General features: G+C 41.5%; 1 long non-coding RNA gene across 4 annotated transcripts; it reads right to left on the bottom strand.

The window, feature by feature from the left end:
* Positions 1–646: 646 nt before the first annotated feature.
* Positions 647–4,369, bottom strand: LOC125545325. 4 transcript variants are annotated; one of them, XR_007299996.1, is made up of 4 exons: positions 3,831–4,369; positions 3,069–3,725; positions 1,631–2,435; positions 647–880 (listed from the first exon to the last, which is right to left on the bottom strand). It is a non-coding gene; the product is annotated as an uncharacterized LOC125545325 (long non-coding RNA). The 4 variants fall into 4 exon arrangements; XR_007299997.1 differs by having other exon boundaries at positions 1,631–3,511; positions 3,596–3,725; XR_007299998.1 differs by having other exon boundaries at positions 1,631–3,127; positions 3,596–3,725.
* Positions 4,370–11,701: the final 7,332 nt, after the last annotated feature.

The raw sequence follows: 11,701 nt of genomic DNA, 5'->3' as shown, positions 1-11,701 counted from the left end.
ATTGGGGTAATCTACGCATAGGGGTTGATGCACGTTCTTGTCTTTGTTTCTCTGGTAGAAATCTTGGGGCACTCTTTAAGGTTCTTTGTGTTGGATTGAGTATTATGAATCTGAAATTATTTGGTGTTCACTACAAGAAATATGTCAACTTGTGACCCTCACTATTGGTCTCTGAAAAGTCATAGTTTTTCATTTGCAACCTTTCTGTGACCAAAACCAAAAGGTCAAAAGCTGGCGGTCATAAACTAAAATTAGTGACCTTCTGTAAAAGGTCGTTGGTTCCACGACCAAATTTTTGGTCACTAGCAACCTCCACAGACCTCGTAGGCATCCAGCGTGGCAAGCTGATGTGGCACAAGAATCAGCCCGGTCCGATTTGGTTTTCTACATGGGCCTAGCCCAACAATTCAAGCTTTTTTCCAAGTTAATTCTTGTGGGCTACATGGGCCAAGCCCAAGATTTCAGCTTCTTTATTTTTTGGCCTTGGCCTTCTTACAATCATTTATTTTCTATTTTCAATAATTATATTTTGGCGCTGGTCCCACTAGTCATAATGCCATACATCAGTCACACATGTCAGAAATTTCAAAATTGCTCAGATTATATTCATAACTGGGTCCCACTGGTCAAGTTTCCATTTCACATATTTTCAACATACATAATCATTATTTCAAATAGGACAGAACAGATATAATTCATTAACACTACATTAGACTTTTACAATATTACAATTTACACTTGGCTTCACACTTCAGAACCAAAAACTCTTTGCTAAGTACAGAACCAAAAACTCTTTGCTAAGTACTGCTTCACACTTGGCTTCACATCTTTCACACTTGGCTTCACGGCTTCACACTCCAAAAAAATAGGCCTGGAGCTCCTGTAAAAGAATGAACATAAAGGCCACCAAAATTAGAGTGTATTGCTGCTGAGGCTAGAACCAAACAACTTCAATATTACAATAAAAAGAATTCTCAGGTTTATCAAGCACAGCAAAACAGCAGTGTGGCCATCAGTCAGATCTGAATATAGAACAAAAGAGGTCTCAGGTTTAGACTGAAAAGGAAGAGCTAGTTATGCATGATGTCTCAGGTTTAAACAAAAGATCAAGACCACAATTTTAACAAGAGATATATAGTCAGTCCAATTGAACAAAACCTAGACAGTTGCATTATGAGTATTTAAGTGGAGATGTAGCAGGCAATCAAATGAATATATTCTGGAGATGATGAATAAAATTAGGCAATCAACAGCTTAAGCATCACAAGAATGAGCAGAACAAGAATGTGTTAGCAGCACAAGAATTAGCAGCACATACATGTCTGCATGATCCAACAAGAATGATTATATTCAATTTTGTTAGCAGCACAAGAATGAGCAGTAGCAGCACAAGCAGCACCACCACCAGCACAAGTGCACACCTATTCAAGCAAGCAGCTAGCAGTAGAAGCATTCAAACAGCAGCAGCACTGTCACATGTCATATCTTATAAACTTAGGCATGTATTCTCAGGTTATCCTTAACATCACGCACTAACTTGGGTAATTAGCAGCAAACAATACATATCAGTACAAGGCTAGGCAAGATAATAAAGACTTGGGAAAAGATAGCAGAGTTTAAAAAATGATACATGCCCTTGAAGAGAGGGCAGTGGCAAGCGCGACCACGAACATATGCATTAGCCGCACCCACGACCCCTGGACGCTCTCACGACTGAAAAGGAGGTGCCTTGCATATGGTCTCCTTCGGGTCTGCGAGAGAAAGAACGAGGTGAGGGCCAGATCAGCTTAAGCATACAAGCACACTATAGCCTACAAATGTATCAGTATACAGGCAGCAATAGTATCCTCGAGCACAGCAAAACAGCAGCTTGACCCATATAAGTCATAACTCTGAAGAAAGAAAGAAAGAACAGGTTCAGCTAGCTAAGTATTCAGAGTTGAGAGCTAAGTAATTTGTTTGTTTATGCTGTAACTGACAGACCTAGTACGAGAAACAAGCAAAGTAAAACAGTATTGATTCGATGGCAAAACAAGCTAAGCTACTTAGCTAGTAGGTGACCATCCAATCCATGATGCAGCAGCAGCTGCAAATATAATATGATGTGAAGAAGACGCTAGCTGGAGTGGTGGGGGATGAAACCAAAATTACAAAGCATAGTCGGACGCTGGAACCAAAAAAACTAGATGAATCTCACTAACAGGAGCACTAGGTGATTAACGGAAGAAGTAATCTGCAAATTACAAAGTGAACAAGTGAAGGATTTATATCTCTCTGTGTGGAACAACTAAGTTGATGAAGACATGCAGCATCAACAGCGAAGCCTTGCATCATTTGTTTGGTCGGGTCGACGCTGGAAAGAGCGCCGCTGTACATGATCAGCACCCGAGTGGCTCAACCTCTCTATCCCCTACCTCAACTTGCCCGTGTGGTTGCTGCAGTTCGATACAAGTGTGTAAATACAACATACTTTGCATCATATATCTAGACTACAACATCTTATTCTCACCAGCATTTATGCATCAAAATCACTACTGAAAGTAAAAAGATGGCATGTAGTAAACTAGTAATAGTAACAGGCTGTTGTAGTAGTATATATTTATGGTAGGTCAATGGCAGAGCATGAAGGTTCCATGAGGTTGCATGTAGTACTACTTCGAAGGTACAAATTTTGTAGCTAGTGTATGTGCCATACTATATCATGCTAATGCATGGGCATACAAGATGCAGTAAAGAGAGCTCATATAGTTCATTGAGCACAAATTAACAAGCAAGAGTAGCATATGACAATTATGCGCCAAGTTTGTTGTCATTGCACTGGTAACCAACAAGGTTAAGTTTCAGTAACTGCAAACATGCATTGTCACGTGAGTATATGACCGCTAGCAATAACACAGCAAGCATGTTTTAGAGAGATAGTACTAGCAAGCATAGTTCTGTCTGAACCCTTTTTTCACATATGGATGTGTTAGCGCTACAACTAACATTAAAGCTGAATATATATCCATGTTATAGCAGTAAATAAATATAAATAGAGCACAGCAATGAAGTCAAGCTCAGGGCTTCACCTTGCTTAGTAATTTTGTTTCCAGACCACAAAATGTACACCAGATCATCTACTCATCATCTACAACAACTCAAAGTGGCAGTAGCTCAAAAACAAGCAAAACAACTACTTAGTTCTCGGTCTCGAAGCTCATAGGGCAGTCTGATAAGCATGGACAAAAATAAATGGATGCGTATCAGATGGAAACAAGCAAAACAACTACTTAGTCCTGAACATGGTGCGAAGTATACTCTCTAAAAAATACTCCCTGCGTCCGGAAATGCTTGAAATAAGGGTGCACATTTGCATGATAGCTATCTGGACATACAGAATCCAAGTTTCCTCCTAATAGCTATCTGATGTCCAAGTTTCCTACTGATGTACTACTGAATGATACTCTGTAATTTCCTTTGGTAGTTCACCATTGAACTCTATTTTATTAAGCCCAGGAACTCCACACCAGCCCTGTCAATCCTTACAGTGTGAGTTCGTCAAGCAGGTTGCAGAACAAGAGGCTATATTCAGTTAACAAGCATGTGAATTCAGTACCTATTTCGAAGTCAGGTAACACAGGAATGCTATCCAACACCATCACTTCAAACTAAAAAAAGGCATGGAATACGCAGCAAGCTCCTCCTCCCCGTCGATGTCGATCCGGTGCTGGCCTGGAATATGCTGTCTGCTCAAGCACCAATAGAAGAGAAAGAACCCATCACAATCCGCTTCAAGAAGCAAAATACTAGTACAGCGCAGTAGTTGGGACTGGGAGCACTGGAGCACGCACCAGACACAGACAGGGAGGGCGACGCGGAGGCGAGCCCGGCCAGGACGGCGGCAGGGAAGAGGAGCCGGAACCGGTGGGTCAGAGCCATCGCTCGCCGCTGCAGATTCATCTTCAGCGGAAAGGTGGGGGAATGGACGGAGCCCGGAAGCTTCTTGGCTCTCGGGCGAAGATGGAACGGGATGCGAAGCGAGGTGGGAGGGAGGGAGTTCCTGCCAGATCTGGCCACGACATGAGCAGCTCGAGTCGATCTAGGAGGAAAGGGGAGGGGCTGCCGGCGATGAGGTTGGAGGTCGCCGGTGCGACTGGAGAAGAGGACGACGGCGGATTGGGTCTGGCGTTAGGGCGAGAGGCGGATAAGGAGACGACCGACCGCGGCCTCCGTCGTCGCCGTGGACGCAGCCGCCCGCGAGGGCGGCCGGCAGGTGACACGGTGGGCGCTGCTGCGGGACGGGGAGGAGGTGGCGGCGGCGAGGAGCCGAGGAAGGAGGAGTGCGGGTGCGGGTTAGGGTTTGGGAGGGATGGGATCGGGGGTGGGTGGGTCTGTGGGGTTTCCCCTTTTCATTTTCTTTTTTATTTTTTGTTCTCTATAGATAAATGGATGGATGGATGTGGGATGATGGATGGATGGATGGGCGCCATGTCATCAATCCGTGTCAAACCAACTCCACCAATGGGAATAGAGTATATGTGATTTGTGTATTTTGTTTTGTTTTTCTTCTACTTTTACACATGAAAAATTAAAAAAAATGGTCTCACATTGTGCACAAGTTTGTATCTTGAATGACAAACAATGTTGACTAAGGAATTTTTCATTTTCTTTGCACGAAAAAATCATTTTCCATTTTTCGAATGCCCAAAATACGATTTTTTGTGAAGAACCTACCAAATAATTCTTGCAAAATTGCACCAAAACAATTTTCTAAAAACTAGACCATATTTAATTCACAATTGACCAAATGGTAGGGTGTCAAAAGGTTTTATCCACCTCTCGTGAAAAAGACAAATTTCTGCCGATTGAGGTGGAAGCGGGTCAAATTTGAATTGGAGCTGCCTCATAGTTTGCTCTTTATTTTTTCCAAAAATCATTTCTAGCTACATAAGTATCTATTTAATCACAGAAACATCAAAAGTTTTGCAAGATTCAACCACTAGCTAGGAACGGTCAAGCCCGCTGTTTTGATCGCATTTTGAAACGGGCATAAAAAATTCAAAAAAATAAAAAAAATTGGGAAACCTTCGCATTGTGCCATTATATGTGACCAAGTTTCCAGGAAAAATAATAAACTTGCAATACGGCAATTATTTTAAAAAAGTGTTCTCAGAAATGAGCTATCACGCGTGAAGATTCAGGGTTTTCAAGCCAAATGATCAATCTTATGGCCACATTCATGGCATAGTTTGTTCAAATGATCTCATATTGTGCACAAGGGTGCATCTTGGAATTCCAAACAATGTTGCCTAAGGGAGTTTTCATTTTCTTTGCACGGAATATTCATTTTTCATTTTCCGAGTACCCGAATTGAGTTCTTTTTGTGAAGGACCTACCATATATTTGTTGCAAAATTGGACCAAATCATTTTTCTAAAATACTAGGCCATATTTGATTCACAATTGACCAAATGGTTGGGTGTCAAAAGTTTTGACTCACCTCTGGTGAAAAAGACAAATTCTCGCCGATTTAGTAGGAAGCAGGTCAAATTTGAACTGCAACTGTCTCATAGTTTGCTCTTTATTTTTTCCAAAAATCATTTCTAGGTACATAAGTATCTATTTAATCAGAGAAACATCAAAAAAAAATCCAAGATTCAACCACTAGCTAGGAACGGTCATGCCCGCCGCTTTGACCCTATTTTGAAACGGGCATAAAAATTCAAAAAAATCAAAAAATTGGGAAACCTTCGCATTGTGCCATTATATGTGACCAAGTTTCCAGGAAAAATAATAAACTTGTAATACGGCAATTATTTTAAAAAAGTGTTCTCAGAAATGAGCTATCACGCGTGAAGATTCAGGGTTTTCAAGCCAAATGATCAATCTTATGGCCACATTCATGGCATAGTTTGTTCAAATGATCTCATATTGTGCACAAGGGTGCATCTTGGAATTTCAAACAATGTTGCCTAAGGGAGTTTTCATTTTCTTTGCACGAAAAATTCATTTTCCATTTTCCGAGTGCCCAAAATGCGGTTTTTGTGAAGAACCTACCAAATAATTGGTGCAAAATTGGACCAAAACAATTTTCTAAAATACTAGACCATATTTAATTCACAATTGACCAAATGGTAGGGTGTCAAAAGCTTTTATCCACCTCTCGTGAAAAAGACAAATTTCTGCCGATTCAGTTGGAAGCGGGTCAAATTTGAACTGGAGCTGCCTCATAGTTTGCTCTTTATTTTTTCCAAAAATAATTTCTAGGTACATAAGTATCTATTTAATCAGAGAAACATCAAAAGTTTTGCAAGATTCAACCACTAGCTAGGAACGGTCATGCCCGCTGTTTTGACCGCATTTTGAAACGGGCATAAAAAATTCAAAAAAATTCAAAACATTGGGAAACCTTCGCATTGTGTCATTATATGTGACCAAGTTTCCAAAAAAAATAAACTTGTAATACAACAATTATTTTTAAAAAGTGTTCTCAAAAATGAGCTATCACGCGTGAAGATTCAGGGTTTTCAAGCCAAATGAACAATCTTATGGCCACATTCATGGCATAGTTTGTTCAAATGATCGCATATTGTGCACAAGGGTGCATCTTTGAATTCCAAACAATGTTGCCTAAGGGAGTTTTCATTTTCTTTGCACGGAAAATTCATCTTCCATTTTCCGAGTGCCCAAAATGAGTTTTTTTTGTGAAGGACCTACCATATATTTGTTGCAGAATTGGACCAAATTAATTTTATAAAATACTAGGCCATATTTAATGCACAATTGACAAAATGGTTGGGTGTCAAAAGTTTTGATCCACCTCTGGTGAAAAAGACAAATTCCCGCTGATTCAGTAGGAAGCGGGTCAAATTTGAACTGCAGCTGCCTTATTGTTTGGTCTTTATTTTTTCCAAAAAACATTTTTAGTTACATAAGTATCTATTTAAGCATAAATACATGGTTTGGTGGCGATACGTCGATGTTTGGATGGTGGCCCAGGGCCCCAACTCCAAAGCGCGTGAACTAGCATGCCTAGTGCGTGGTCACCGCGTGACCTTGGCGTTGACATGCGTTCTGGGAGGCCTAGGCATGTCTAGTGGGTTGGGCACTCCCGAGGTAGGTGCTAGGAAGAAAATTACAACAGAAGAATCTCACGAGGAGACCGACCTATGCTCAAAGATGAATTAGTAGCCAAGTGTTTGATTTGCAGTACGGGAAATGTACATGGACAATGGGCGTGAGTTTTGGATGAGGATGATCATCTACTAAGAAGAATGTCTTCGCAAATTTTCAGATCAAAAGGAGGATCCTAGGTGGTACTTGCTTTGCAAAGTACCACACTGGACAAAAATATGAATGTTGAAGCTGGGCTCAAAATAATGAATGGATTTAGCTGAAATTTGGTGGAGGATGGTTATTTGGGCATTGGAAAGCACCGTAGAAAATTGATACCACTTGGACATGCGCAAAGTGGTACTTTCTTCACAATGCTCTTCTATGGACAGAAACTTGGGAAAACTAGTGAGAGAAATTGGATGAATGAAATGAGCTCAAATTTGGTGTAGGTAAGTTACATAGGTATGGTCATGCCTTGGTAGATTTTTAGATCATTTGGGTAAGCCTAGCTAGTACTTACTTCACAAAGCTTCTCTCGAGGTAGAAACTTTGGAAATTTCATGAGAAAGATTTACTAGGAAAATGGAGCTGAATATTATCATGTGGCAATGATTTGGGTATGGAAGAGTGCCCAAAGAGTTTGAGGGTAATAGGAGGGGTCTAGATAACACTTGCTTTGCAACGTGCCAATCTGGCCATAAAATATAAATTGAACCTGGGCTCACATAGATGATTTGACTGAGCTACAATTTGGAGGAGGGTGATAATTTGGGCATATGAAGGAACTGTATAAATTTCATGTCATTTGGATATATAAAAAGGTACTTCCATCACAATGCTTCTAGGTGGACAAAAACTTTGGAAATTTACCGAGGAAGATTTGCTAGGCAAATGGAGCTGAATTTTTTCATGCGGCAATGATTTGGATAGGAAAGAGTGCCCAAGAATTCCGAGGGCAATAAAGAATATATAAATAGCACTTCCTTCATAAAGTGTTGTTGTGAACATAATAGGAAAATGAATATTGTTGAATTATTTTTGAACTAGGAAAGGAAGGATTTTTACATATTTGACGAAGATATGACCCAAAGAATTTATGAGATTTTTTTGGGAATTTTCGGAATGACAAAAATATATGTTGCTTCACAACCTAGGGCAAAAGTTGACACATGGACATGACACATAGGCAAAATTGATGAGGTGGCGCCAAGTCATACCAATCCACCACAGTTTACAAGGTTATGACCATCTATATTGGGCATGATCAGCTAGAAATAAGGCAGCGGACTAGTGTTGTCTGCTTTATGACCATTTCGTGTAAGGAAATTACGACCTTTCTAACCAAAATGGTCGCAATGGTTTAGGGTTTGGAGCCCCCCGAACAACTTTTGACCAATTGGTCTAAAATGGTCATAGATTTATGACCAATTCTTTCAGGGTCACTGACAGAAGGTCATAAGTTGACATATTTCTTGTAGTGGTTATTTTAGTACGAACTCTTGGATAGATCGATTGGAAAGAATATCTTCAAGGTGGTTTTGTACCCTACAAACGATTTCTTCTTATGTTCTTCGCTAGATAGGAACTTTGGAGTGATTCTTCATCGCACGTTGAGGAATGGTTATATGATCCATTTATATTAGCATTGTTGGGAGATTGCACTAGCGAAAGTACGGACCCTGGGCCTCATTTTCAGGCATTGCAATACCGTTTGTGCTCCGTTTTATCAATTGCTACCTTGCTATTTTTTATTGTTCTTATTACAAAACTCAATATCTACTATCCATATTACACTTGTATCACCATCTCTTCGCCGAACTAGTGCACCTATACAAATTACCATTGTATTTGGTGTGTTGGGGACACAAGAGACTTTTTATTATTGGATTGCAGGGTTGTTAGAGAGAGACCATCTTCATCCTATGCCTCCCACGGATTGATAAACCTTAGGTCATCCACTTGAGGGAAAATTGCTACTGTCCTACAAAACTCTGCGCTTGGAGGCCCACCACATGTCTACAAGAATAAATTTGCGTAGTAGACATCACATCTCCATGGATAGATCACTGTGTGTGCGTATAATTTCTTTTGTTTTTCATGCAACATTTCCCAACAAGTAATTGCATTCGAATGCATGTAATCAAACACTGGTCTCCATGTTTTATATTTCTTCTGAACTGAAAGCTTGGGAGAAGAAAAAGCACCGTTGCTATGTCTGATGATACTAGTTTGCAACATTTCAGTCACTTGCTTCTCCATCTCATCCTTCAAAGCCGGGGCAAGTCTGTATGGTCGAATAGACACTGGTTGTGCACCAGGTATGAGAGGAATAGTATGGTCATATTTCCTTCTTGGGGGAAGACCTTTTGGAGCTTCAAACATAGGAACAAACTAGTTCAATATTTCTCTGATTTCAGTAGGGAGGTCAGGCTACTCTGAAACTTCGGATACTAGTCATGCAGAGACATCTATTACAACACAAATTTGAGGAGCAACATCTTGTCCCAACAGGGTGACAATGGTATCATCCAACTGGAAAGATAGTCAATGTTCTGCCCAATCAACCTACATAGGACTATGAGCAGCTAACCAATCAAGCCCCAAAATGCCATCATAAGATCCTAGGGGAAAGACTTTGAAACTGGTCATAAAAGTATGTTCATCATAACTCCAACAGCCTTTCTGCAATTGATGTGTACAAGGAATTAAACTTCCATTAGCCACCTTAACCATGTGAAGTGGGGTTTGAGAAATTCCTTGAAGCCCAGAAGCAGCAGCACATTCCACAAAGGAATGAGTACTGCCAGAGTCAACTAAGAAAACCAAAGACAGACCCTGCATCTTAACCTTTAATTTCATTATAGTAACTGCTGGAGCTGATGTATCTCCCATTGCCGCAGCTGACAAACAAATAGCATTAGCTTCACCAACTACTTCTTCTTCAGTATCACTGAAGTCAGATGGCATATTTTGAACATAATCCAACATCTATTGGACTACATGAAGCTGCACTTCCTGCTTGCACTTATGCTCCCGAGCCCATCATTCACCACGGATAAAACAAAGCCCCTTGGATTTCCTGTAAGCACGCAAAGCTGCCCAACGATAATCAGCAGGAGCAGATGTCTGAATCACATCATTACTCTCCCTATCGTCAGATGTTTTGAAACCTGAACTAGTGTTAGACACCTCGGGAGAAAATTGATGCAACATAACGCTTGGTACTAGCAGGAATAGTATTATGGAGCAAGGAGGGGTCACCCAATTATTCAGACAAAAGTGCAAGCGCGTATGCCGAATCCAGGTCAGTGGGTTGTTGAATCCCAACCAGTAAATGAACTGATGGCACCAGTCCTTCCATAAATCTTGTAACATAATGAACAACACTAGGATTTGATTCATATGTTGTCAACTGATCATACAACTCAAAGAACCGATCAACATAATCTTCAACAGAACTGGTCAGGCGTATGTGAAACATCTGACGAACCAAATTCTAGTGGTTGTTCCGTCCAAAACGAGACTGCAACAGGGAGCAAAATTTAGACAAATTGACATTGGGGGCACGACGTTGGACAAACTCAAGCCAACGTGTTGTAGGGCCTTCAGATTGAGCAGAAGCAAACGAAATTCATTGATTTGATGGGATACTCCACAACTTAAAGTAGTCTTCACAACGTGATTGCCATATCTTAGGATTAGAACCATCAAAACGCGGTAACTCCATACGAGGACCAAAATTCAGAACATCAGGCAACAGTGGACGAAAATTTTCAGGGGCTGGAATGAACTACCTCGACTGAACTACCTCCGTCTGCACACCTCTGGCTGGGGTGGAACATACCTCGGGCCGAAATTCCTCTGCTCCAGATCTAGCCGAAATCCTACCATCCCGTTCGAACCCCCGTTAGTCTGCGCTGGTTGAGGCCATGGCTGCGGCTCTCTCGGAGACATCGGAGCCGGTGGGAGAGACGAAGTAGCTCCAATCTCACCACGAAGCTCGTCGACGTCGACGCCGATGGCGAGCTTGACATCATCAATGCACCCTGACAGCTGGTCTAACTTGCTGTCCAACTTGGTGAAGGCGGTGATCATCTGCTTTGCGCTCCGATGAGGACTTGGCGAGGGTGGCGTGATACGTCTCCAACGTATCTATAATTTTTTTATTGTTCCATGCTATTATATTATCTATCTTGGATGTTTTATATGCATTTATATGCTATTTTATATGATTTTTGGGACTAACCTATTAACTTAGAGCCCAGTGCCAGTTTCTGTTTTTCCTTGTTTTTGAGTTTCGCAGGAAAGGAATATCAAACGGAGTCCAATTGACCTGAAACTTTACGACGATTGTTTTTGGACCAAAAGAAGCCCACGGAGTACCGGAGATGCACGAGAGGAGACCCGAGGCCTCCACAAGGGTGGAGGGCGCGCCCTCCGACCTTGTGGGCCCCTCATGGACTCCCCTCACTTGTTCTCGACGCCAACACCTCTTATATATCCCCAAACCTCCAGAACATAACCTAGATCGGGAGTTCCGCCGCCGCAAGCCTCTGTACCACCAAAAACCAATCGGGACCCTATTCCGGCACCCCGTCGGAGGGGGG

This window comes from Triticum urartu, chromosome 3, assembly GCF_003073215.2.
Source record: "Triticum urartu cultivar G1812 chromosome 3, Tu2.1, whole genome shotgun sequence".
NCBI lineage: Eukaryota > Viridiplantae > Streptophyta > Magnoliopsida > Poales > Poaceae > Triticum > Triticum urartu.
The sequence above is the reverse complement of the archived record's forward strand: the minus strand, read 5'-3'. Positions and strand labels throughout refer to the sequence as shown.